The sequence below is a fragment of the Euphorbia lathyris genome, chromosome 1 (genome assembly GCF_963576675.1).
Source record: "Euphorbia lathyris chromosome 1, ddEupLath1.1, whole genome shotgun sequence".
Taxonomy (NCBI): Eukaryota; Viridiplantae; Streptophyta; class Magnoliopsida; order Malpighiales; family Euphorbiaceae; genus Euphorbia; species Euphorbia lathyris.
This window is the reverse complement of record NC_088910.1, coordinates 111,214,281-111,220,765: the sequence shown is the minus strand read 5'-3', so window position 1 is coordinate 111,220,765 and position 6,485 is coordinate 111,214,281. Positions and strand designations below refer to the sequence as shown.

General features: G+C 38.7%; 1 non-coding gene across 1 annotated transcript; it reads left to right on the top strand.

Annotated features, from left to right (window-relative positions):
* Window positions 1-1,920: 1,920 nt before the first annotated feature.
* LOC136216116 (small nucleolar RNA R71) lies at window positions 1,921-2,027 on the top strand. The gene has a single exon (XR_010683108.1). It is a non-coding gene; the product is annotated as a small nucleolar RNA R71 (small nucleolar RNA).
* Window positions 2,028-6,485: the final 4,458 nt, after the last annotated feature.

Genomic DNA, 6,485 nt, shown 5'->3' with positions numbered 1-6,485 from the left:
CTTGGATTAATACCTTTTAAGTCAGAAATTTGCCAACCCATGCTTCCTATCCTATTTCTAACAACTTCTTTCAATTTTTCTTCTTGAACTTGTGTTAATTTGTTAGAGATAATTATAGGTAGAGAATCGCCTTCGCCTAAGAAAGCGTACCTCAAATGACTTGGTAATTCCTTAAGTTCTAATTCAGGTGGAACTACGATCGAAGGCGGAACTGGTCCATCTTCACGAATCAAAGGTTCTGGGTCCTTATCTTCTAGTTCCTCACTCATTATAGGTTCTATTATTTCCTCTTTCTGAACAATGTCATTTACACATTCTTCAATTAAATCAAGTTTCATACAAGCGAAATCTTCCATAGGATATTTCATTGCTTGGTTCATATCAAACTCAATCTTATCATCTCCTATTCGTAAAACTACTTTCCCTTCCGACACATCAACTAGAGCACGTCCCGTGTTCATGAACGGTCTACCAAAGATTAGCGAACAATTTACATCATAAGCAAAATCTAAAATAACGAAATCGGTAGGAAAAATAAATTTGTCAACTTTAACTAAAACATCCTCAATTATACCGTATGGAATTTTAGTGGTTTGATCCGCTAATTGCAAAACCATATTGGTACGTTTGATGTCTTCTTCTAAGCCTAACTTATTAAAAATAGATAATGGCATCAAGTTAATCCTTGCTCCTAAATCACAAAGACAACTTGGGAATTCTATATTGCCCAACTTACACGGGATGGTAAAACATCCGGGATCTTTGAGTTTCGTGGGCAAATTGCTTGATACAATCGAACTACAATCTTCAGTTAGTGAAATGGATGAAATTCCTTCCCAACTGATTTTCTTTGAAATTAAATCTTTGAGGAATTTACCATAATTGGGAATTTGCGTAATCGCATCCATAAACGTTAAATTAATATGAAAATTCTTAAGTTTGTCTAAAAATGTTAAAAGTTGTTTGTCATAGTCCTTATTGCGGACTTTGTGTGGAAAAGGTGGTTTGGGTACAAAAGTTTTTGTACTAGAGTCAATCGGTGCATCTTTTTGATTTAACATATCTTCTTTGGACTTTGATAAATCAGTTCCAGGTAAAGTCGAATTTCCGGGCATTTCTGGACCTGAATAGTTTTTTCCTGAACGAAGAGTGATAGCCTTAACATGCTCTTTCAGATTTTCTTCCGTATGGCTCGGAAGACTTCCCTCTTTGCGGGATGGAATTGATTTAGCGAGTTGTCCAATTTGAATCTCCAAATTATGGATGCTAGATGATTGGTTTTTAATAAGCTGATCGAATTTATTCTCGATCCGTTTAAAACCATCGTCGTGATTACTTATTTTTCCGCTCATAGCATCAATGAATTTGTCGATTTTAGAAGATAAAGTGCTAATCGAATCTCTTGATTGATTTTGATAATTAGTAGTACGATTTTGATTAGCATTAACATTATTATTATCTCTCCAGTTAAAGTTAGGATGATTTCTCCATCCAGGATTATATGTATTGGAATAAGGGTTATTATTTTGGTTTTGCCCTTGGACAAAATTTACCTATTCAATCTCACTCATACCTTCGTAATCCACATCCGTTTGGATTGGCTTACCATTTGGATCACACGGTGCCATAAACCTATCAATTTTGTGCGACAAGGCAGAAAATTGGGCTTGCAACATCGCTACTGGATCAAGATTCACTATACCTTTAACTGATGATGTAGTTGAGGATGATGGTTTTGCTACTGGGATGTGTCCACGTTCCGCGGGCCACATACTGCTGTTGATTGCCATTTCCTCTAAAAGTTCTCTTGCTTGGGCAGATGTTTTCTTCATGAATAACCCTCCAGACATAGCGTCCAATGAACCTCTAGTTGTAGGATTTAGTCCATTATAAAATGTTTGCATTAAAAGTTCAGCGGGCAATTGGTGGTATGGGCATAAACGTTGAAATTCTTTAAAACGTTCACAAGCCTCATAAAGAGTTTCACTATCATTCTGAGAAAAAGACGTCAACTCTTTAATGACTCTTGCGGTTTTTGCTAAAGGAAAATTTTTTGATAAAAATGCTTGGGCTAATTGCTCCCAAGTCTCAAATGATGCGGCTGGCATAGAAGTTAACCATTCTTTGGCTCGATCCTTCAAAGTAAAAGGAAAAAGGCGAAGTTTGATTGCTTCTGCAGTTACATCAGTAATTTTGAAAGTGTCATAAATTTCTAAGAAATTTGTCAAATGGGTATTAGGATTTTCGTTAGGTAACCCGTAAAATGTTACATTATTTTGCAACATATTAAGCAACGCAGACTTAATTTCAAAATGATGTGCATTAATTTGGGGTCTAACTATACTGTTTGTTACACCGGCCACTCCTGGCCTAGCGTAATCCATAAGTGTGGCCATAACTTATGGCTCGGTAATTTTAGTTTTTATTGGGGTTTGGTTTTTCTTTTCTTTCTTGTTCTTTTTACGAGTTTTTTCAATTTCTGGGTCAATAGGATCTGGTGACGTGCCTGAACTTCGAGAACTGCGCATGAACCTGAAATCTTGCACGAACCGAAACTACCTATAAAACAGAATTTTGAAGAATAAATATATTAGTAACCTGATATAATTAAAATATAAAAGTTTGAATAAGTATAAATAAACCTAGTTTCGAAATAAAATACGAAAAATCTAAATTTTTGTCAAAAATTTTGGCGTTCCCCGGCAACGGCGCCAAAAATTTGTTGAGCGATTTCCGCAAGTGCACGGTATACACTTGTAGTAATAAAAGATATCGATCCCACAGGGAATGTTTTTCAACAAAAACTTATTCTGAATCGGTTAAATTTACTTTTAGGTTTGTAATATGGAAAAATCGTTTAATCGGTTTTTGGTTTTAAAATTACTAGAATAAGAATTAGATTAGAATATGAAGATGTTAGAAAGTATCTGATTTAAAAATGAATTTGCAAAACAGGAACGTTTTAGTACTTTAGAAAAATAAACAAGTATATTTGTTCGCATTAAGCAAAGAAAACAACTTTAAACTTTGTACGAATTATAAAGATGAAATAAATGACGGAACCTCTAATTAATTGGCTTTGAACGTGACAAAACCCTTATCCGGGATAATTGCCCTTAACCAAATTAAAACTCTACCGAGATGATAATTTGCCTAAGTGTTCAACAAAGTTTCCTTGTAAAGATTTTGAATTAAATACGTTTTAATGAAAAAACCAGCAATCACTTTAGTGGATTGGTTACCATAAGTGCTGTATAAAAATCTATCGAATAGAACGCACTTTATTAGATGGAATATAAATTGATACAAGTTTACAGAGAACATGGAGCATGGAAACATTCGACGGCGTGCAAGTGAACGGGTTGTCAATCCTTTCCTTGGGTTTCGTTAGAGTTTGTCAGGCTCAGGGGCGGATCCTCTACTCAATCTTCTCGTTGAATCTTCGTAATAGAGACTGGGTCGGTCTACTACCAAAATGAAAACTAAATTGGAACAATGTCTAAACGCTACTGAGTTTGTTATTATTGAATAAACAATGTGTGTACATCATATTGCTTTTTACAGAATCTAAATCTAACTTCTGAATCACTTGACTCGGAATTTCTGCATAAATTCTACACTAATCTCTTTCTTCTACACATATATCATTATATCTCAACTCTCCATCAACTCTTTATTTATAGATGTTGAAGAGTCTTGATTGAAGTGTCATGTCTGTTGTGAAGGATCGTATCCGTTGCGAAAGGACGTCTTTATCCACACGAACGATCGCGTTTCGTCGAAAACGAAAGTGTGCAACTAGGCTTCTTCAAACTCCTGCTCGTACCGAGAATGGGGGAGCAACAATTTGTACTTCGGACGAAGGGAAGGAGGGGCTGAGGGACGCGTGTCGCGACCGTGAATATTGGGGGCCGCGGTCGCGGCACGGAGCATTTTTCACCTCTTCGGCTCTCGTTCGTGTCCTCGACTTGGCGTTATTAATTTTCATAGTCTTCGACTCCTTTTGTAGGGGGTTTCTTCTATTTTTGAGCTCTGTTTACTCCTATTTGGATTTTACCAAATATTTATGTACCTTGCATGAAAGAAACATATTCGGGAGTAAAAGTATTCTAAATAGGTATAAATAGCATAAATTCGTAGCAATATTGATGTAATTACTAATGATATTTTAGGTATATTTTGGGCTTAACATGCTGCTAAGCTTAAAGAAATGGTCTCGAATTATTTTGAACATCTTTACACCGAGGAACTAGACTCTCGGCCTCTTTTGACTTCTTGTAGTATGTTCCCTGCTCTCCCTAGCACGGCTGTTGCTAACCTCTCAAAATCTTTTACCCCTGATGAAGTTCGGTTGTCTCTTTTTGATATGAGTCCTCTTAAAGCGCCTGGTCCCGATGGCTTCCAAGCCAGGTTCTTTCAGAAGTTATGGGCCTCGGTTGGGAATCAGGTCTGTGAAGCTGTTTGTTTGGCTCTTTCTTCAGGGTCTATCCCTCTGGGGTGGAATAACACCTTGCTCACCACCATCCCCAAAATTGCTAATCCGGAATTGATCTCTCAGTTTAGACCCATCAGTCTCTACAATGTGTTATATAAGACTATCACTAAGTGTATTGTTAATAGGCTCAAGCAGTATCTCCGCACTGTTGTTAGTCCTATGCAAAGCAGCTTTGTCCCCGGGCGCCAGATTTTGGATAACGTTATTCTTCTTCAGGAAGTGCTCCACTCATTTAAAAAGAAGAAAGGTAGAAAAGGTTTCATGGCTATGAAACTTGACCTCGAAAAGGCGTATGATAGAATCTCATGGGACTTTCTTAGAGATACTCTCAATGTGATGGGTTTGAATAGGCAGCTAACTGATCTTATTATGAACTGTGTTTTAGGGTCTCACATGCGTGTTCTGTGGAACGGGGAGCAACTTCAGGGATTCAATCCCTCTCGTGGACTTAGACAGGGAGACCCCCTTTCCCCTTACTTGTTTGTGCTCTGCCTCGAAAGGCTTAACCATCTTATTTCGGATGCGATCCGGGATGAGGCATGGCACCCTATTGCTCTCTCCCGTGGAGGCCCTCTGTTATCTCACATCTTCTTTGCGGATGATATAGTTCTTTTGGCTGAAGCTAATGTGAATCAAGCTCTCGTAATCAGAGATGTTCTTCATCGGTTTTGTGTCAGCTCGGGGCAAAAAATCAGTTCGCAGAAGTCAAGAGTCTTCTTTTCCTCTAATGTCTCAAATGTTACTAGCAGAGGCATTTGTGATATTCTTGGGTTCTACCAAAACTAATGATCTGGGTATGTACTTGGGAATGCCCCTCCTCCACAAACGCGTCTCTAAGGAAACTTACAAGCACGTGATTGATCGAGTGCATTCTAAACTAGCCGGGTGGAAAGAAAAGTGTCTGAACTTTGCCGGTCGCCTCACCCTTGTCAAATCGATAATCTCAGCTATTCCTAGTTACTCTATGCAAACCACTCTCCTCCCTAAAAGTATTTGCAATAAAATTGATGCTTGTAACCGAGGGTTTCTTTGGGGCTCTCAAGGAGGCCAACGTCGAATTCATCTTGTAAATTAGGGTACTGCTTGTTTGAGAAAAGCCAATGAAGGCATTGGCATTAAGAGTATGCGGCGCTTCAACCTTGTAATGATTGGAAATCTTAGTTGGAAAATCCTTGTGGATAATGACTCGCTCTGGGCTCAGGTTCTTCATGCTAAATATTGCGGTCAGAGGGTTGGCCTTAATAAGTTCCAAGCGAAGACTTCCCATTCATCCACTTGGAAAAGCATTGTGGTGGGCAGCTGTGTGATAAAGAAAGGAGTGGGTCGAATCATTTTTAATGGTAGGGATACATTGTTTTGGCAGGATTGCTGGTGCGGTAACGTTAATCTAAGTTCTGTTGCGATTATTCCTCTCCCTAACGAGATGATGACTGCTACGGTCTCTGATTATTGGGACAGCGAGAACAACTCTTGGCTTTGGTCGGTCTTTTCACATTTCGTGAGTGCATCTAACATGCTCCGAATCGCTGCCTTTGCTGTTTGTCCGGACAGCCCTATCAGTGATTGCTGGTACTGGCCTCAATGCTCCTCTGGCAGTTATGAAGTCAGCACGGGTTATGGGATAATTGGGAGTGAAGATACTAGTAACCCTCGGCCTATTTGGAGCGTGATTTGGAATCTTAACCTCCCTGAGAAAATTAAATGTTTTTTTTGGCAAGCTTCTCACAATGCGATTCTTTGTAACGTGAATAGAGTGAGACGACATCTGTCCTTGGATGCTTCTTGCCCTCACTGTCCAGTCCCGGAGACTTTGCTACATCTGTTTCGTGACTGTGCGGTTGCTCATCACTTTTGGTGTTCTGTTATACCTCACAGCTTCTATCATAATTTCTTTACTGCTGATCTACATGCTTGGCTTTTGGAAAACTTGAACTGCGCCTTAGTCTATAGGAATATTCCTTGGTCAATATTTTTTGGATTTGCAGTTTGG